Source organism: Aquarana catesbeiana, linkage group LG08 (assembly GCF_042186555.1).
Source record: "Aquarana catesbeiana isolate 2022-GZ linkage group LG08, ASM4218655v1, whole genome shotgun sequence".
Taxonomy (NCBI): domain Eukaryota; kingdom Metazoa; phylum Chordata; class Amphibia; order Anura; family Ranidae; genus Aquarana; species Aquarana catesbeiana.
Window position 1 is genome coordinate 258,345,870 of NC_133331.1, and position 22,177 is coordinate 258,368,046.

Below are 22,177 nucleotides of genomic sequence, written 5' to 3' on the forward strand. Positions count from 1 at the left end.
CTGCTCGCAGGGAACGGAGCCTGGCACGGAGAGGCTTCGGAGGAGGACGGAGCCCTCGGACACTGCGGGTGACATCGCAGGATCCCGGGGACAAGGTAAGTAACGCTGCCCCAGGATCCTGCAATGCGATCCCGAGTGTGGCTCGGGGTTACCGCTAATGGTACTGAATTTTAACCCCGAGCCACACTCGGGAAAACCGCCAGGGAGGTTAAGGCTTAAAAGGAGAACTCCCATGTGAAAAATACAACCCCAAAATAAAAAAAAAATATTGCGCCCCTCCCACACAATAACAAACCCCTAGCCAAACACACAGCAAGCCAGTCCATGAAAGGGGGGTGGATGCTTGGGGGCAGGAGGGGCTCGGGCACCCCAAAAGTCAACCACCTTGTTCCCATATTCAGGGGGACAAGGGCTTCTTCCACACAACCCTAGGCTGGGGTTGTGGGGGGCTGCAGACAAGGGTCTTTACGGAATGTGGAAAACCCCTTTAAACTAGTGGGTGCAAGGTGCTTTGTGGTTGGTATTGGGCTGAGCCCAACATGCCCCAAAGGCAGCCAGCTATGTTGAGTGCATGTGACCTTGTATGGTTTAGGAGGGGGTTGGGCAATCGCTCTTCTCGCCCCTTTCCTAGCTGGCCCTGTTGTATGCTCTGAAAAAGGATGTGGTTTGGATTGGTGAAGGCAGCTCACAGCCTTTGGAGAACAGAGTGGAGTGTGGAGTTCCCCTTTAAAAGCAAAAGTTAGCCCATGGAAATCCAAGGGGTTAGAGGGGGGAGACAAGAGCATTGGAGTGTGGAGTGCCCCTTTAAAAGCAAAAGTTAGCCCATGGAAATCCAAGGGGTTAGGCCCCATTCACACTGGGGCAGGAGGTGCGTCGGCGGTAAAGTGCTGCTATTATTAGCGGCGCTTTACCGTCGTTTTAGCGGCGGTATTCGGCCGCTTGCAGGGAGATTTTACCCCCCCCGCTAGCGGCCGAGTAAGGGTTAAAAACCTCTGCAGAGGCGCTTTGCCGGCGGTATAGCCACGCTGCCCGACTGATTTCAACGGGAAGGAGCGGTGTATACAATGCTCCTTCACCGCTCCAAAGATGCTGCTAGCAGGACTTTTTTTCCCGTCCTGCTAGCGCACCGCTCCAGTGTGAAAGCCCTCGGGGCTTTCACACTGGAGACACAGCAGTGACTGTTTCGGGTCGGTTTGCAGGCGCTATTTTTAGCGCAATAGCGCCTGCAAACCGCCCCAGTGTGAAAGGGGTCTTCGAGGGGGGAGACAAGAGCATTGGAGAATGGAGTGTGGAGTTTAAAAAGCAAAAGTTAGCCCAAGGAAATCATATGCATTAGAGGGGGGAGGTTAAATTTTAACAAGGTGCATGTCACATGTTGGCAACGTAACATGCTAACATGACCTGTGTGCAAATCTCCCTAAAAAATTACATAAAGGTGAACCAGGATAAAAAAAGTGTCAAGTTTAGAGGTGCGCCAGTTCAACCTGTGCAATTGCATGTACGTTGCTTAACATTTACTAAGATTTTGGCCGCACAGTGAACAAACGCATGTGAACGAGCGCAACAGCCGCTTTTGCATGCACACTGCTTACATTTATCTCACGCAGTTCTGAATGTACTTGCGGGCACAGCAGGCTTTCTCTGAAAGTTACTTTATCATTCTATTTTGGGCATATTTTTTACTAAACTTCCTCACATCACCCCATAATATTGGCACCTTAATCTTCTGTCAATATTGATTTGGAGATGCCGTGCGCGATGTCCATAGTGGTGCACAGATTGCATTCTCCCGTGCGCCGAGATCACTATAGTAAATGGGGGGATTTGCGCTCTGTTACCAGCGCACCATTTCGTAAATACGGAAATGTGCGTTGCGCCTCGCCGTGCGCCTCTAGTGATGGTGCACGGCTTTCGCAAATCACCCCCTCTGTGCTTTTGCTGCATACAAAGCTACGGCCGGTTTCTTTGCAGCCATAACTCTGCAGAGACTTCAACACCACCACTGTTTGCATGTAATTTCCATTCTAAATGGTTGCACGAAACTAGAGCATTGAGACCAACCCTGAATGTACACAGGGTTGGTCAGAGGCTTTTTTCACATGTAATTGCTCAGATGGGTGGTTACACATGAACAGCAGCAGTGCCAGCCATTGATTTGTACAGAGTACAAATCTGAAAGCTGCTGCTGAAGTTCGCACACAGTTTGTGCATGCAGCGTTTAGATCGGCTATGGGGAATGTAGTGATTCTTATTGGCCGCTGTATGGATTTAGCCTTACAGCTTTAAATTGGAGACAAAGGATATTGTACACATTGCATCTATGTAAGCTTACATCTACCTGTGTAACTCTCCTAGTACAATACGCAAGCAGAATTGCAATTTGCATAAAAGTGTCAAAGGGGTATTAGAAGTGGAAATGTGCATCTCCTGCATTATATATTATTACCTTTGATAAGGCATTTTCTTGCTCCAGCACCCTATTGGTATGGCCACTGTGCTTTTTTCATTCAGAAAAGTACTGGTTGCTTGGGAATCCCTGTATGAAGTGAGCTAAATGACACAATCCACATGTAGTAGCGGATCTCCGCCCTCCCTTCTCTCATGATGGGAAATTCATTAGGCAGGTGTAGTGGGAATTAATTGCTTTTGTAGAGCACTTTTTAGGCATTTATGTTCACACTGTTCGGACGCAGAAGTTGCACGACTTCTGAAACGACCTTGCCTGTGACTTCCATGTGACTTCAATGAACGGGATCCGACTTTGAGCCTGGTATGCAACACACCAAAATAAAAATGGCATGGGGTTCCCCCACTCGAAAATAATAAAAAATAAAAAAGCGATGTTGGGTCCCCCCTAAAATACATAACAGACCCTTATCTGAGCATGCGGCACAGCAGGTCAGGAAAGGGGGGAGTAAGCAAGTGCCCCCCTCCTGGATCATACCAGACCACATGCTCTCAACATGGAGGGTGGGTGCTTGGAGGCAGGGCGGGTCTGCGCCCCCCCACCCCAAATCACCTTGTCTTCATGTTGATGGGGACAAGGGCCTCTTTTCCCAACAGACCTGGGCTGTGGGGGTCTAGAGGCAGGGGGCTTATCGGAATCTGGAAGACCCCTTTAACAAGGGGGCCCCCAGTTCCCACCCCCTCTATGTGAATGAGTATGGGGTACAGTGTACCCCTACCCATTCACCCAAAAAAAAGTGTAGTGTTACAAAAAACAAGAGACGGTTTTGGAAAAGTCCTTTGTTAAAAATTAACCACTTGCCATCCCGCGTATGGTATTATGACAGCCGCAAGGTGGCTCTCTCATCCTGGGCGGCAGTCATATGCCATCCTCAGCTTCCCGGCCTTCAAGGGGGCGCGCGCACCCGCCGCGTCATTTGGGAGCCGATGTGCATGCCCGGCGGCCGCGATGTCCGCCAGGCACCCGCGATTGCTTGTCATAGAGCTGGAACGTGGATCTGTGTGTATAAACACACAGATCCACGTCCTGTCAGAGGAGAGGAGACTGATCGTGTGTTCCTTGTATACAGGAACACTGATCGGTCACCTCCGCCAGTCAGTTCCCTCCCCCCACAGTTAGAATCACTCCCTAGGTAACACATTTAACACCTTGATCGCCCCCTAGTGCCAGTGACATTTATACAGTAATCAGTGCACTGATTGCTGTATAATTGTCAGTGGTCCCAAAATAATGTCAAAAGTGTCCAATTTGTCTGCCGTAATATCACAGCCCTGACAAAAATCGCAGATCGCTGCCATTACTAGTAAAAAAAAAAATAATAATAAAAATGCCATAAATCTATCCCCTAATACTTTTGCGCAAACCAATCAAACGCTTATTGCGTTTTTTTTTACCAAAAATATGTAGAATAATACATATCGGCCTAAACTGAGGAAGAAATTATTATTTTTTTTTAAAATTGGGATATTTATTATAGCAAAAAGTAAAAAACGTGTTTTTTTCAAAATTGTCGCTCTTTTTTTGTTTATAGCGCAAAAAAAAAAAAGACCGTAGAGGTGATCAAATACCACCAAAAGAAAGCTCTATTTGTGGGGGAAAAATGGATAACAATTTCATACGAGTACAGTGTTGCATGACCGCCAGTGGTGTATTTAGGTTTTGTGCTGCCCTGACTAAACTCATGCACCCCCCCAATTTAAATACGACCCACCCCTTGCTGCTGAGGCCACACCCCTTCCTGTTTAAGACCCACCCTATCATCTGTAAACCACACCCCTTCCTCTTTAGGCTCATTTGGCACCTTTCAGGGGGGAGGGTGGAACAGGTACCTGTTTTTGACAGGTACCCTTCCCCACTCCCTGGAGACTGTGCTGCCCCCTCTGAAGTTCGGCCCCCCTCCTCCTTCCTCCACTGGGGCATTCAGAAAGTGCAACGCGCTTCGCACACGTTCAGTAGTGAACCGTCCAGTTTCTCTTACCATGAATGATGGTGGCAAAACCCAAGAGCCAATCCGAAAATCGGCTGAGGTGTTGAGATCGCGGGATCCCTGGACAGGTAAGTGTCCTAATATTAAAAGTCAGCAGCTACAGTATTTGTAGCTGCTGAGTTTTAATGTTTTCACAGGGTGGGGGCGGGACTCCTCTTTAATGAGTTTGCATTGATTTCAGCATTGATGGAGCACTTTATTGCAATATCATGATCTGCATATTAATGCACTTTCACTAAATGTGGACTGTTTAAAGGGTTTGCATTGATTTTAGCATGCATGGAGCACTTTGCACATGCCAGTGGCAGCTGGTGCTCAAAATTTTTTGGGGGGGTGCAAACAAACTAAAAAAATTCAGAAAAAAGACATCAATTGCAGCCTCACTGTGCCCCATCAAACGCAGCCACTGTTCCATCAAACCCAGCCACTGTGCCCACCAAACGCAGCCACTGTTCCATCAAACGCAGCCACTTTGCCCACCAAATGCAGCCACTGTGCCCATCAAATGCAGCCACTGTGCCCCATCAAACGCAGCCACTGTGTCCACCAAACGCAGCCACTGTGCCATCAAACGCAGCCACTGTGCCTACCAAACGCAGCCACCGTGCCCATCAAACGCAGCCACTGTGCCCATCAAACGCAGCCACTGTGCCCATCAAACGCAGCCACTGTGCCCACCAAACGCAGCCACTGTGCCCATCAATTGCAGCCACTGTGCCCATCAATTGCAGCCACTGTGCCATCAAACGCAGCCACTGTGCCCCATCAATTGCAGCCACTGTGCCATCAAACACAGCCACTGTGCGCATCAATTGCAGCCACTGTGCCCATCAATTGCCGCCACTGTGCCATCAAACTCAGCCATTGTGCCCATCAATTGCAGCCACTGTGCCCATCAATTGCAGCCACTGTGCCCATCAATTGCAGCCACTGTGCCATCAAACGCAGCCACTGTGCCCCATCAATTGCAGCCACTGTGCCCCATCAATTGTAGCCACTGTGCCCTCAATTGCAGCCACTGTGCCCATCAAATGCCAACACTGTTCCCATAACACTGATATAATTTATTAAATGACTTTATCTGCTGTCCTGGGAGGTTCCCTTGTGCTTCTCTCTCTCCTCCTGAACTCACTGCCAGACCTCGCCCCAGTGCCGAGTAGAAGCAGTTCAGAGGAGGGTAGGCGGAGCATAAGGCTCCACCTCCGCCAATCACCGACCGCTTATGGGGGCGTGAGTCACCCCACCCGATTCCCGGCTCCCGCGCCTGCCCCCCGCACACATGCAGCCCACGGCAGAGGGTGGAGGGTGGAGGGGCGTGAGCTCTGCTAAGCACGCCCATACACACGCCCCTCCATCCTCTGCCAAGCACGCCCATACACAGCAGCGCCGCTACAGCAAGGCGGCCGCCGTGGGCTGCATGTGTGCAGGGGGTGGCCGGGGGAGCCGGGAGTCGGGTGGGGGACTTTCTCTCATGCGGGGGCGGCTTTTTTTGCCGTGTCGGCCTAGGCCAAAACACAGCCCTGATGACCGCGCAATTGTCATTCAAAATATTACACCGCTAAAGGCTGAAAATTGGTCTGGGCAGGAAGGGGGTGGAAATGCCCTGTACTGAAGTAGTTAGGAATGTCCCCATCGTAGCTCCATGTCTTCTTCCTCCACTTCTTCTTCCTCCACTTCTTCTCCGGTGTCTGCCATTTCTTACAGTATATAGCCATGGGGTGTGGCCATCTGGGGGATGTCACACGGAGACCTTGCCCCCTCATGACAGAAGGGGGCAGGGTCTCAGTGTGACGTCCCCTGTATGGCCACGCCCCATGGTTATATAAGAAATGGCAGACATCGGACCTGACATAACAGTGGAAGTCAGTGTCAGGGAAAGACCGGGTCTGCGGAGGGAGAAGTCACAGAGCTACGACGAGGGACATTCTTCATTTTTAATAAAGGATTTTTCCAAAACCGTCTCTTGTTTTTTGTAACACTACGTTTTTCTTTTGGTGGATGGGTAGGGGTACAATGTACCCCATACTCTTTCACATGGGGGGGACAGGATCTGGGGGCCCCCTTGTTAAAGGGGGCTTCCAGATTCTGATAAGCCCCCCTGCCCGCAGACCCCACAACCACATCCCAGGGTTGTCGGGAAGAGGTCCCCATTATCAAGGTGCTCTGGGGTGGGGGGCACAGAGCCCCCCTGCCCCAAAGCCGCCACCCCCTATGTTGAGGGTATGTGGCCTGGTATGGTCCAGGAGGGGAGGGGGGCCTCGCTCTCCCCTTCTTTCCCGACCTGCCAGGCTGCGTGCTTGGATAAGGGTTTGGTATGGATTTTGGGGGGGAAAAGCAGGGGGAGAAAAAAAACGGTGTGGGGTTTTCCCGCAAAATCCATACCAGACCAAAGGTGGTTGTTATTTTGGCGTGCGGTATCCTCTCAAGATCCTCAGAGCACAAGTCCCACGCCACAAGTGGGATCAGTTAGGAAGATGATCCCTGGAGGATATGGATTTGGGCTCTGGAGGACATGGATTTGGGCTCGCATTAGAAACAATTTCTTCATTATATGTTGTTTTATGCAAAGGAAAACAGTGGTATTACAATGGATTCAATCGTAGGTCGTCTCCATTAACCTATGGAAGAATTTGATTAACCATGTACTACCTATCTATAAGTTGATCTATTAAGCCAGGGAATGCCCCCATAAATTTCTGGGGACAGTGGGTGGGGCTATTTGACACCTGTGAGCTACCTGATCCTTAAAGCGGAGTTCTGCTCACCCCTTTAAAAATTAAAAAAACAGCAGCTATACATACTGTAGCTGCTGACTTTTAACATTAGGACACTTACCTGTCCTGGAGTCCAGTGATGTTGGCACTGCAACCGATGTTTACATCAGCTGGCCGGGTGCTGCCGCCGCCATTGCGGATAAGGGAACCCGGCAGTGTAGCCTTTCGGCTTCACGGCAGGGTCCCTACTGCACATGTGCGAAGCTCGCTGCGCTCTCTCACTGGCCCGGCAGAAGGGAAGGGAGGAGAAGGGGGTCCGAGCTGCTGATGCAATTTGCCGCGGCCTGGTCACCCGGAAGGGTACCCATAAGGTGCCACCGGAGGAAGGGAGGAATCAGATAAGCGGAAGTTCCACTTTTGGGTGGAACTCCACTTTAGGTTGCTGTCTCTCCGCATGAAAAGCAATGGGGCCTGTGTAACATTTAGGGTCTAGAATGTTCTACTATCTGATCCAATAGTCGTGATAGTGGCACTTAGTTGCTCGGAAAGGCAATGGTTTGCACAGTTTTAAGCTACTGCTACTTTTTTCACACCCTGGAGGCTTTCTCTTTTGGACCTCTGAGTGCAGAAGTTTTTCTGGTTTGTTTCTTTTTTGTTTTCTTTTTCTTTTGGTCCATGTTGTCATCTCTTTTATATTGTATCATTGTGAATAGAAATGTAAAAAATATCCGCACTAGATACAGTATGTGTACAAACGAAGAAAACACCTACAGGTGATAAAACAGCTGCTAGCACGGGCCAATAGATAAAAACACCAAAAGCAATCAATATATATATATATATATATATATATATATATATATATATAGTGCAGCGCTATCAAAAAAATGACAAATATAACATGATTTCAAAAAATTAAAAAAACACTGTGACAATATACTGTATGTGGCATAGTGAAGTACTCAAATTCATTAATAAAAGTTCCTAAAAAGTCCAAAAATAAATTTGAAGAAAAACAAGAATAGAATATGAGAGTAGATTTCAGTGTCCCAGAAGAACATATTCCATGGGAAAAGACAAAACAGATCACTGAATGCATAGGAGAGCCAGCTTCCTCAGATCTTCTGTGTGCAACATCAACAGTTAAAGATAGCAGCTTACCAGAAAGTGTTGGCTTCCAAATTAATGGAAAAGCCAAATGAGCTTTAGGGAAAAACTTTCCCAAATATATCCAAAGAGGTACTGGCAGTCCTGGCGTGCTCCGAGTCAGGGTCTTGTTCCCGATATATATGAACAGTATATTAAGAACATAAAAAAATCATAGCGTGATTCATGTGACATCATTGCAACAACTCAACGTCCCCAAGTGATGTAATTGCTCCACAGTCTGACAGGGCACCAGACCCAAGAAACCACTAGTGCTGAGCAAAAAGCTTAAACGATATCAGGTTCTTGTTAGAAGAAATTCCACTTCACATTCCATGGGGAAGAAATCCATCCAAACCAGGACATAGCTCAAAGGAGAAGAAACTACAAACCAACACCAGAAATTAAATCCTCAGGATGGATCAATGCCAGGGCCATCTTAATGCATGGGCACCCATGGGCACTGCCCAGGGGCCCCAGGTGCATGGGGGCCCCATGATAATCTTGCATTACATCATACTTGCCAACTGTCTCGGATTCGCTGGGACAGTCATGCTTTTACTAAGCTGTCCCAGGATAGCCGTGTCCTGGGCAGCGTCCCTGAATCAGTACTGTGCCCTACTGACCTACCCTGTACTGAGCCTTTCTGCCTCCCTCTGTACTGTTTCCTTTGTGTTGATTAGTCTTTGATTTATGGCATGTGTTCTCATTGTTTAAAATTGATTTTATTAAAAGTACTGATCAATATATTTTTAATTCTATCAACTATTCGTACGATAATTCTTCAGAGTAGGGGTGCAAATTGGGGCAGGCTGGTAGGGGCCCCAGTGTATTACTTTGCCCAGGGGCCCATGATGTTAAGACGGCCCTGATCAATGCTCTATGTAGGTAGAATGTGGCATTCAAAGGCCTCCTCTTTAACCACCTTGGTGCAATATGCAAAACACTGGACCACGTCCCACCTTGGCATGCAGTGTGTAATGATTGTGACTAAAATGAAACACCCTATACATATTGTATTATTCACTGCATTCCTGTATACACCTTTGACTCATCCTAACCAGAACAAAGGATCATAATTGTATTACCCAATTGTTTCCTTCTTCCTTCTTCCTGTATTGGAGTTTGATGTTTCTACCGAAATGTATATGTCATGCACATGTTGTGCTGTATAAGCTGCACTGTACTTATTTTATATACTAATAAAAACACAGTATGAAAAAAAAAAAAAAGATGATGATCCCACTTGGATGCGACTTACAATCAAATCAAAGGGCTGAAATCATGCCCAAGTCAGACCAAAGTAGTGCAGGGAGCATTTTCAAAGTGGGACCGACACACGTCGGACCACTTAAGACGCCTCGCATAGGGAACCATTGATTTTGACATGTCATATGACTTGCTTTGGAAGTCAGAGCGCATGTGTGAACCGGTCCTAAAGCTGAATTAAACTTCACAATTTAAAAAAAATTTCCCCAGGAGCTGTTAGCCATAATGCGCTAGCATGCACCGCATACTAGCACATTATGGCAGGCTTACCTGTCAAACGTTTCCCTCCAGCACTCCCGCTGGCAATGGGTGCTTCCATCATCTTTCAGTCTTCCTTTGTAATTCAAACTCTTTGGCCACAATGACCTTACTTCCCAGTGAAATCATCAGAGCAAAGAGCCGTGCTGTAAATGTGTGCTGAGCTGTGCATGCCCAGCTCAGTGTGCATTAACACTAAAAGCACTTATGACAGAAGAGACCGATTCTGTCATAAAAAATTCTACCTGTCAGCATTTTTGTTATTTTTCGGATTCAATTACACTTAAATTGTGACTTGCAGTACATACAAAGGGATTTGCAAGCTTTCATTTACATCTTGCAAAATAAAACCACCAATAATATATAAAAAGGTGTAACTAAATTAGTATGTAGGCAGATGCCTAAAATATTATCTGTATATCTGTAATAATTCTTGGTGACTCAAGGGTTAACAGTGTGTGCTGTGGTGTCTTCTTCTGGATGTGTCAATTCCTGCCTTCTAAAGGTAGAGTTGTCACCTCATCCCTTTAACCCTTTTGCTGCCAGGCCCTGTGCTCCATTTTGTATACTCAGGTGGCCAGACCATTATTGCAACTTTTCTTTTGCTTTTTTATTTTTCACTTATAGCTTTCAGAGTTTGTAAAAGACACCCCCCCCCCCCCCCCCAAGCCATATGTTTTCTGAAAGCACATGATCAGTAGAATAAAAAGAAAGTACTACAGATTTTTTAGACCCTGTGGTATTTGATGTTTATCAAACCAATATATTCACAAAAAATACGCTAAAACCATTATTAGCAGATAAAAACACAGCTATTTTTACAAAGTTCCTGCTAAATCCCTACTGAATGTAAAATCTTACCCTGTATGGAGTTAATAAATAACAAATATTTGTAAATTTAAAATTTCGCCTTTTTGCAAAATGGTGAAAATCGAACGTACCCAAAGATTTCTCAAAAAATCTGGAGGTTTTCATTTTTCACTTACAGCTTTCAGAGTTTGTAAAAGACCCCCCAAACCATATATTTTCTGAAGGCAGTAGACCAGTAGAATAAAAACAAGGTGCAATTTTTAAGGCCCCACAATACTGTTTACCAAAGCAATATTTTCGCTAAAAATACACTAAAATCATTAATATTGTATTCATACATGGCAAAATGTACAAAATTCCTGCTAACTTCCTAGTAAATATAAAAGTTAAAACTATATTGAGTTAATAAATAACAAATATTTGTACATTTTAAATTGCATCTTTTTGTGAAATGACGAAAACTGAAGGTACGTAAAACTGTAAACAACAACAGTTTACAAAATCTGGAGGTTACCATTTTTCACTGGCATCTTTCAGAATTTGAAAAGACCCCTCAAACTAGATATTTTCTAAAAGCACATGACCTGTAGAATAAAAAAAAGTGCTACTGATTTTTTGGGCCCCACAATAATTGCTCAAATGTTCATGATATCACTATTTTCAGAAAAAAAACACTAAAATCATTAATATTGCACATAAACACAACGTAACTTACAAAATTCCTGCTAAAATAGTACTAAAGCATCGTTCACATGTGGCCAGAAGAAAAAAAAGAAGGTGCTACTGATTTTTAAGGCAGCGCGATATTTGCGCAAATGTTTATCAAATCAATATTTTCGCTAAAAATACACTAAAATCATTAATAGTGTACATAAACACAACATAACAAAATTCCTGCTAAATTACTACTAAAGCATCGTTCACATGTGGCATACTAAAGTGTACGCCCATGGGGGGCCATGTATACCCGCACAGGGATGCACAGGTGTTCCATGCATCACTGTACAGGCAGTCCCATTTATGTCAATTGGGATGCAACGGCTGCACAGGCTTAGCTGCTGTTCCCAATCTGACATCCGTGTGGGTACATGACCCTGAACACAAACAGTGTGAGCTCAGGGACATGCATGTGGACCTGCATGGATGTAAAATTGGGAGCAACGGCTCTGTTGGTGCAGGTGCTACATCCCAAATGACATAAATAGGACTAACTTCACAGAGATGCATGGAACACCTGTGCATCCCTGTAAAGGTACGCTGTGTATTCCCTGTCTGAACAAGGCCTTAGGCCCCTTTCACACAAGCACACCGATTGGGTCTGCCTGTTCGTTTTTTAAGGGGGGGCCCAATCGGACCACCCATTGTTCTCTATGGAGAGACTGATGTAAATGTGTCCGTTTACACTCGCCTGCATCTGATCCAATCTGCTAAAAACAGACAGATGGGGATTCCATTCTCCATCCATCTAGCAGATCGGATCAGATGGTATCCGATGGAAATGGACAGGCGGTCCGTTTCGGTTCGACCTGCCCATAGAGAACAGTGGGCTGTTTGTGTCTGCTCTGCATCAGCAGAGCGGACGCGGAACTGTCATCCGCCTGCTCAGCAGGGATCAACAGATAGATCCCCCGCTAAGCAGGCATATCTGCTTGACAGAGTCCGCTCCATGTGAAAGGGGTTTTAATAGGAGCGGTCGGTCCATTAGGGGAGCCACTCCCATACAGAGCGCTGGGCTCATACATTTTTTTTCAAGCCACATGATTAGATACTAAAGCTCTAGTTGGCTTAAAAAAGGTTGGTCTCGGGGCGCAGGGCATTGTGCCCCGAAACCAACCACTTGTGACAATAGCGAATTAATATTCGCTATTATCTTCTGTCTAATCCTGAGAAAACCGAGGAAGCCATGGAGGGGTGAGCGCTGGGGGAGACCGTCACTGTGGAGGGGGGGGTGTGAGAGGGGAAGCCGTCACCGTTTTTTACAGTTATATTTTTTAACGTGGAGTTCCACCCAAAAATGGAACTTCCACTTTTTGGATTCCTCCTGCCCTCCGGTGTCACATTTGGCACCTTTCAGGGGGGAGGAGGGAGCAGATACGTGTCTAATACATGTATTTGCTCCCACTTCCTGGCATAGCACACCGCGGCGCTTGCGGTGACCTATGCCACTTCCGGCGCCTACCCCGTCCTCCTCTGCTGTATTCTGTGAGACACAGAACACAGCAGGGACCTGAGAGGACGCGCAGCGCGACTCGCGCATGCGCAGTAGGGAACCAGGAAGTGAAGCCGCACGGCTTCACTTCCTTATTCCCTCACCGAGGATGGTGGCGGCAGCAGCCGAGAGCCGAAGGACGGATTGCCTTCGGCTGCCGACATCGCGGGCTCCCTGGACAGGTAATATTTATATATATTTTTTTTCCTTTTCTTTTTTTTGTGGGGGGGTCTTTGGTGAAATATCAGAGGTCTAAACAGACCCCCATATCTCTTTTTTTTTTGAGACAGAGAAATGGACTGAAGATAGTCCTTTTCTCTGTATCACTTTACTTGAATGAATAAGGAATCTGTATAGAGATTCCTCACTCTTTCATAAACTGACAGGCTGATACATAGTAACAATCGCAGTTACTATTATCAGATGTCAGTGGACATTTAGGAGCGATCATAGTGATCGCTGCCTGCGCCCAGGGTGCTACACTGAGGTGGGTGGTAAACACATGTTTACCAAGCCCCCCCCAAGCCCAAACTTCACCCACACTTGTACCGCTCCCCCCTCCCCCGCAATCCCCAGCCTGTCAGATTTCCGGAGCAAAAGTTGCAGGCTGCGGGAGGGGAAGGAGGGATGCCGCTCCCAGCATGGATGGATCGGGGGTGCGGGGGCTGGTGTGGGGGGGGGGTGATCTGAGTGATGGGGGGGACACATCTGGATCCCCCCCAAGCCCCATGCAGAACCTGATGCTCTCTTGTGATGGTAGCTGCGGGGGATCGAATTTGCGGGGGGGTCAGATTGGGTGGAGGGGGGTACTCAGTGCCGGGGATGAAGAAGGGGGGTGAAGGGGATAGGAACGGAGAGTGGGGGTGCAGTTTTAAGTGGAAGGGAGCGATGGGGGTGGAGAGGTTGGGGACAGTGAAGCGACGGCATGGGGGGGGTGGGGGACAGTGCAGTCAAATTTAGGGTTAATAGCTTTGACCAGCGGGTTGTAATCCGCTAATCAGAGTTACAGAATTGTTCAGCAGAGTCTGCTGAACAATTCTGCTATGAGTTACTGGTCATTGAAGTGACCATGAGCTTATAGGAGAGGGAGAAAAGAGGCCAGTTTGGCGTACGGACTTGACCACCTGGGGGCAGTGTTGTAGGTCCGTACGGTGCACGGACCTGGCAGCGAAAGGGTTAAACCCAAACAGATATTAATTACACAGGTTCTGTGACTGATTAAGGTGGTAATTAAACTCACTTGGTGCCTTATCTGCATTAAAGCGAAGGTCTGCCCACCGCTGCAAAAATGAAAAGCCAGCAGTGGCACATACTGCAGCTGCTGACTTTTAATAATCAGACACTTACCTGTCCTGGAGTCCAGCGATGTCGGCACCGCAGCTGATGTTTCCATCAGCTCTTGGGTGCATGCCGCATCCATTGCGGGTAAGGGAACCTGGCAGTGTAGCCTTTTCGGCTTCATGCCAGGAACCCAACTGCGCATGCGCAAGGCTCCGTTCCTCTCTCCTACTGGCCCGGCTTCAGGGAGAGGAGGAGGGAGTAGGAGGGATCCCCAGCCGTGACGTCAATACCCGCGGTTAAGACTCCCGGAAGTGGGGAAAGCATACCTGTGAAAGACAGGTATGCTGTCCCCCCTCCCCCCCGAGAGGAGCCAAATGTGGCACCGGAGGGGGGGAGGAGTACAATGAGCAGAAGTTCCACTTTTGGGTGGAACGCCGCTTTAAATTAGCCTCAGGATCTGTGTAATTAATGTGTTCGGGTTTAAAGGGATGAGGTGGTAACCCTAGATGCACCAAATTTTGCACTCTCCAGTTTCAGTAAGTCTCCCCCAGTTAATCAAGAATTCAAAACATTTTTTATTTTGTTCAAAAATTTAACATGGATCTTCAGTGACCCCAAGAAAAAAAACAAACACTGTAGCTGCTGACTTTTAATGAGGACACTTACCTGTTCAGGGATCCAGCGCTGTCTTCACTCAGCTGGTTTCTTCACTGGTCTTCTGGTCCTTGGCCTGGGATCTTTACTATAGGAAGTTGGCTGTGAGCCCTAGTGGCTTCACAGCTGGCTTCCTACTGCACATGCGCAAGCCGCACTGGACTTTGTGAGTGGTCCTACAGCTTTTTCTGAGACTTGTGACGTGTCCCAGAAAGCTGCAGAGAAAGACAGGGGAGCTGAGATTGGGAGTGGGTGCCTGTCAAAACCAGGTACCTGCTCCCCAAAAACAAAAATTTGTGTCCAAAGTTGTTAAAGGATGGGGGGAAGTGGCAGAAAAGCAGGTTTCTATAGGTTCTGTTTGGTATATTGTAAGTGGACTGTTTTGTGGAGCTGATGCAGCAAAAGTTGACAACATTTTACAAATTCTGCATGAGGTTTTTAAAATTATGAGCACTATGTGTTCGATATGGGCAAAAAATACCTGCTGATCTTGCCAGAAGTCTTTTCAGCTGATAACGTTCTGTGTTCTTTGCCTGTGTTGCATTCTCATCAGTAACTTTGTTCCCAGCTACCTCTAAACTTCAGAATGTCCCCTTCCCATGTTATGGAGGTGGGGGAGAGGTGTTCTGTAGTCCAGTCCCAGGGTGAAAATGCTGCTCCTCTATAGACAGTGTGAGTGAATGTTGTCACCCTAGGGCAGGAATTGTGCTACTGGCAGGTGACTAAAAAATATAAAAATAGCCTGAAATAAAGAAACAGCTACTACATATAAGGACTAGTAAGACGCTATACATCACTCTCAGGCTTAGATGTGCTTTAGTATATGTGCACAAGTTAAGCCATTTATTTTTTTTTCAACAAGCCCTGGTATTTTGGCACTCAATAAATCAAGAAAATAAGTTTTGCTTATATCCATAATTATGGATATGCATACAAAGTCACCTCGCCAGCACTGCTTTCCCCCTTTAATAAACTAATGCAGTAGGTGACAGGGAAATTCTACCACCCTTGAAAAGAAGGGGCCAAATGATGGTGTTAAACTCCTACCTGTTCGTAGTCCTTGTGTGTTTTCCTCACATCTCTTCTGGCAAAATAGCAAGGGGGAAATATTTTTTTAAGCCAACGTTTTCAGGAAATGCTTCTAACTACTTTCTTGCAATACCGATGGATCACCTTGTTCACATCAGTGATTACCTGTCAAGTGTTTCTTTGTTGGGATTGTGTATTTAATAGCTAAGTCACTGTATGTACAGAACATCTGAGTTACTTTTGGCAGCGTCTCACTGAAGAACAGGTTCTTCCTAAATGTAATTTATTTATGTTACAATGATCTCAGTTTTTTTCAAACGTATAATCAAGAGACAGTTTACATAGTTGGTAAGGTTAAATGAAGACACCAGTCCATCCAGTTCAACATATGTGTGTGTTTATGTCACTACCACTTTCATTGTCTCTGTATATTGCACTCGCTAAGAAACACAAAAAAGTTTTTGAACTTATCTACACTCCCCACTGACACTAATAACTGTGAAAAGGAGTTCCACATCCTTACCCCTCTAACAGTAAGAAGCCTTCATAGTTACAGTTAGTCAGGTTGAAAAAAGACACAAGTCCATCAAGTTCGACCAAAAAACTAAAAGGCAGGTTGACACCAGTACGCTGAACGCTGCAGCCGATTGTCCTATTTGATGCATGCATTTTTGAACTTCAACTGTAAGTTACTACAATAAATTGTTTTTATTATCAATACGGGTTTCACTATGGGTCCCTTATTTCTCTCCCTGGGTATTTGATGACTGCATATTTGAAAGTCCCACTGCTGATGTGATTTATGGGAGATGTTGATCTGTGAAGGAAGCCATCTGGAAGTTGTTGTCTGTTTTTACCAGGGGTTCCAGAGAGCTGGATTTGCTGGATGCTATTGAGAATATCTATACATGCCCACTATTTACAGCCTTCTGGTAAGCAGACTACATTACCACGTGGTGACGAGTGTTCCTTTACATCTGCACTATACCTGGTGATTGGATTTCTCCCATTCCTCAGACCATCTTTGGACTGCTTTTTAGTTATTGAATTTAGCGCCGCATTATTTATTTTTGGATTTTTATGTTTGATATCAACAAACTTTGCTGGCTGCTTGCTTCCACATATCGATTAGCGCATATTTTTCCTTGTGATCTTAGATATCTAAACAATCAGTTCCACCAGAAACAAACCCTCAGCTGCTGGAAACAAAAACGCCACCCAGGTGAATGAACATATACAGATAAAACCAGCACATAATAGTCAATTTACACAATCTTGATGCTTGCAGACATGCATGTGCTTATATCAATTTCAAACTCTCATCAGACTGTGCTACCCAGCATATAAGGATATAATAAAGCTTGTGTTTCCCAAAGATGTTTCCCAAAGATGTTTGATGCCTTCTTTCTTCTCAAATACTCACCTTCAAAGCTCAGAATGATGTTCCCCAAAAAACATATAAAATTATATAGTGTAATATATCCAAAACACCAAATAATGAGGCTATGCATAGAGAAAGGTCCCAAACACCTTGCAAAGGCATTAGTAAACAGGTGAAAGCAGCATTAGCTGGCTTCATCCAAAGTTAGTTTACTTTGGAAGAAGCTAAGACCTCGTACACACGGTACGAAAATCAGAAGGGAAAAGTCTGAAGACGAGCTGTCTGCGGATTTTCGGATCATTAGTACGGTGCATTCGACAGACGATTTGACATTTTCGTCAGACAAAAGCTGGATGTGCAGACTATAAAATTTTCGTCTGACGTGAACTCAACGTCAGATTTTCGGATGGTCAGTACAGAAATTGTCACACAAAAGTCAAAAGTACAAACACGCATGCTTAGAATAGAGCAACAACTGGGAAGAGTTTGGTCTTGTAAACTCATGTTCGTAATCTATAATTACCATTCGTGACGCGGCAATTGATGAAATGTCAAAATTCACATCTTCTCTATTGGGATAATAATGAAGCTACTTTGCTAGTGATATTGATGTAGTTATGCCAAACGTATTTTAAAAGGCATTTGTTTTGCACGATCTGAAAATCACGAATCAACACTCACCAAACTTCTACTAACACGACATTAGCAGAAGGGTCCAAAGGGTGGCGCTTGAGAAATGAACTTCCTCTTTACACACTCATAGTACGTCACTACGTTTGTGTTTGTCAAACGACAATATGCGTATCGTTAGTATGCTGGACAAAATCCTGCACATGCCTTTTTGACAAAAATCAGACGCTCGGTCGTCCAACAATCAGACCGTGAGTACGAGGCTTAGGCTCCACGCACACTAGGAGCAGAAAAAAAGATTTTAGCTGGAAAAATGTGGCATAAAAAACGCGAATTGAGAGCATATTGTACAAAGTTTAGGCGAGTTTATGAGAGTTTATGAGCGTTTGAGTTTACAGGCGTTTTTTGCACTTAACAACACTCCCCTCTGCACTCCCCTCTGCATAAGTTAACTCCCAAATAAAAAATAATGTTGAAACTTGACGTTCACAAGAGATAATCGGAGTTTAGGAGCGAATTACGTTTTTTTACAGCTACTAAACTTCTTCAGAAAACGCGATCGAGAAGGGGCTTTTTCCCTGCCTCTGAACGTCCCTGTCAGAAAATGCCTGTAGTCATCATAATGTGCCAAGACCCATACAATACAATAAGTTAATAAATAAAATAGTCGCGCTAATCAAAAATAGTGAACAAAATATAAAACTGAAATCTTAAAACACTATGAATCACTGAAGTGTAAGAATATCTGTATAGTACATGTAATAACATATAAAGTGAAAAGTAATTAATGAAATAAAGTCTCTGAAAGATAGAAAATTAAACAAGTTTTGTGACGGTAGAAATCCAGAAGGATGGAAAAGATTCTCAGAGCTTTCACCACCAACAAGGGAAAGAGATGGAGCTCTCCATGTGGCAATCACCTGAAGGAATGGAGACTCTTACCGGAAGGAGTGAACCTCCTGTTATAGCGAGGTCACACACGCCTGCAGATATTGCCCTCTACGGGGTTTGGGATGGGTCTTGGCTCTAAGGTGCGCAGGCAGACTAGGGGCGTCCTCCTCAATGTATGGCCACCGTCTGTCTCCCTTCCTCGAAAGCGCAATCTCCCAAGTTAGCACAAAGCATATAGAGGAACAAAGGCTCCATTAGTGTGTTATCATTTTTTAAAAAACACTGGCTTATTGTATAAAATCTAGTTGCATGTACAAACATCATGAAAAACACTTGCCAGCAATAAAATTCAAAACACCTGCACTTTTGGGGTCACGTGGGGCATGATGATGTCAGCGCGTGGTTCTGCCCGACATGTTTCGTCATATGTGATATCTTCCAGGGGCACGGGCGACACGCTGAGCCATCACCTTATATACCCACAGAGAGACAACCAAGCCTCGTTTTCGCATGGAGGCCATGTCAAAAAATGAAAAAGACAATCAAGCCTCAATTTCACCTAACGGCCATCTTACAGCCTTAATATATGAACTCTTTTCACACACACGGGAAACCAAACCTCAATGTGACTTCCGGGTATGTCAACCTGTTTTGCTCATCATACAAAAAAGTATTCTATTTCTCAAATTCATAAAAAAGGCGATAAAGGTAATAAATTTAATCAAAAATCATATTCAGAAGCTGGCATTAATTGATAACCTATTTACGTTAAAAAAACAATAAAAACGTAATATTAGCCTATCGTCACTTTGAGATGTGGACCTCTAGTGGATATAAAGTACCTTACTGTTAATCCAAGAAAAATACATATAAACGCAATACATATAAGATTACATGGATATAAAAAAACGTAATTAAATAAAAAAATCATAGGAAAAAATGTATATGTAAAATGTACAGATGTACATATTAGGAGTTGTCAATAAAGGCATTGATTTCAACGTCAACATTCCTGCCCAAAAGTCTAAGACATTTGATGTCGTATATCCAACTCATTTCGTGTTTGGAAATAGCACGTCTCTTTGGCCCACCTCTCCAATGTGATTTAAATTTATCGATAGCTATAAACGATGTACCCCTAGGATTTTGGCTATGTAATGCCTGGAAACTGGGTGACCTTTAAACCCTCTCCAATGTGCTCGTTTAGTCTTACTTGGAGTGGTCATACCGTACGCCCTATGTATTGTAAACCGCAAGGACAGGTTAAGATGTAGACGTCATGAGTGGTAGAGCATGTAATGAAGGACTTTATTTGAACATACTGTTCCAAAAAGCTATGTCCCATTGAGTGTGAATTTCGGACACCATGAGGTTATTCATGAAGAGATCTCCTAAGTCCCCTTCTGGTTCATTATTGATCTCAAATACGCCATCTTTCTTAATGACTCGTGAAGATCGGTATTCAAAAACATCCATATTGAAAATTGAATAAATCGTGAAATATATTAAATATTAACACATTAAAAGCAGCAGGTATGAATATATCAAAGTGTCAAAAAATTGTCGAAGTGGTATACCGCGCTAATAATAATAATAAAAATAAGTGTGGCGCTAAAAAAAAGATGTCCTTTATTGGGCAGAGCCAAACAGAATGGTATCTGGAGGGCAGTGTGCACAACAAAGAATATTGATGAAACTAGGTCCTAAAGGACTGTTATTGTCTTCACCAAAAACAAAACAAATGATGAGAACCGCAAGATATACAAATAATATAAAAAGGTGAAGCGTATATAAACTATTGTAGCCCCTGAAGTGACAAAACACTACATGTGCATATATTCAAAAATATATATATAAACCAATATACAAGGAACCACCTAACCCAACAATAGGGAAAAATAGTAATGTGCAAAAGAACCAAGAAAACGTGAAAGATTAGTACATCATAAATGTGTATTCCACACAAATAAAACGTGTAAATGAGAGGTCCATCCGGGACTTCTATAAAATAGGTGACCCAAAATCAATGTGTGAAGAACCACCTAACCCAACAATAGGGAAAAATGGTTATGTACAAAAAAACAAAAGAAATTTTTTTAAAAAATTTAGTTTAGTGCGTCACAAATGTGTGTTACACACAAATCAAACGTGTATATGAAAAAACATCCGGGACTTCTGTGGGTGACCCAAGATCCAAATAATGTGGTGGGAAAACAATCAACAGCCACCGAGATCAATGCTGGAGGGCCAATGGATCCAAAGGTGGCATCCACGAGATCTGGTGATAAACCTCTGTGTGAAAGGTGTAGGCATATATACCCTTACCGGAGGTGGTGGACTCCCAGTCAGCGACTTGGGAGTCAAGCAGACTTGTATAGAAGCAGGGGGAGCAGCTCCTGGATCCCAATAGCTGCAGATGGTGAAGGAATGGCAACACTCACCGACTCGATCGCTTTGATCTCACCGACTTATCCCATCAAAGATGTGAGTACTGGTTGTAGATCTAACTCCATGGACAGGAAGTCATTCCTCAAAAGGAAAAAACGAAGGCTTCCCCATAGTGTGAATCAACTAAGAACCAGCTTTATTAGAACGAATAATAAAACACTATGGCTCTTCAAAAGAGGACAATAAAAATAGCGCTAAAATTCAAATGGTGGCAAGACAGGCATAACAAACCCTACGCGTTTCGTCCGAAAGGACTTCAACTGGGGTATATACCTGTCAGCCACTTGTGCCTGTATATATGTATAAACAATTAATAATCAAAAAGTAACAGCTGTTCGCGCCATGTATATCGTCACTTCCGGATTACGGGAAAATGGCATCCGCATCCAACATGGTCCAATCATAATGATGCTAGAATCGGCCTGTAACCAAGCCTCAATGCGGGTGGCCCAATCAAATTAAAGCCGGATGTCACATCACCGAACACGTGTCAAAAAAAGAGTCACATGGTATCCCTCCTCCTATAAGGCTTCGGGACGGGCAATGCAACCTCCGGTCACACTCGTCAGTACCTCCAACCTATCCACAACAACTAGGATGGAATATAACATCCAATCCAGGGGAAAGGTGAGGGCGTGTGACGTCACTCCGTCGTGCGACCGGATGTGACGAAGACGAGAACAGTGGTGGAACGCAAATGCGTGTCACGTCCTGTTCTAATAGGAATTGGTGAACGGAAACACTGAAACTTGGAGCGCAAAGCGATCCAACTATAGCAACAGAAAAAACACAAACTGTAAGTGTGATTTAAAACGCTGACATGGCACGAACATTGTTAATTTCAACAGCAAAAACAACTGTACAATAAAAATAGACAGTGTACTGTATCCCTACCCATAAAATCAACAGTAAAGTTTGCAAAGAAGCCATGGGGACTATGTGTCAAAATATTCGAATATATTAAACATAGAAATTCATCCTTAAGGAGTACAGGACTGGTCAA

The 22,177-nt window shown here is 44.7% G+C and overlaps 1 protein-coding gene across 4 annotated transcripts in view; it reads right to left on the reverse strand.

Moving 5' to 3' along the window:
* LOC141106369 (phospholipid-transporting ATPase IK-like) overlaps positions 1 to 22,177 on the reverse strand; it is a 313,227-nt gene that overhangs the window by 240,216 nt on the left and 50,834 nt on the right. The window contains exon 1 of one of the 4 annotated variants that reach the window (XM_073597095.1): positions 15,843 to 16,014. The exons of 2 other annotated variants lie outside the window; for them this stretch is intronic. The gene's annotated coding sequence lies outside the window, so the exon portion shown is untranslated. Of the gene's footprint in view, positions 1 to 15,276; positions 15,444 to 15,842; positions 16,015 to 22,177 lie in introns of those variants that run through there. One more of the 4 variants, XM_073597097.1, reaches the window with a different exon arrangement.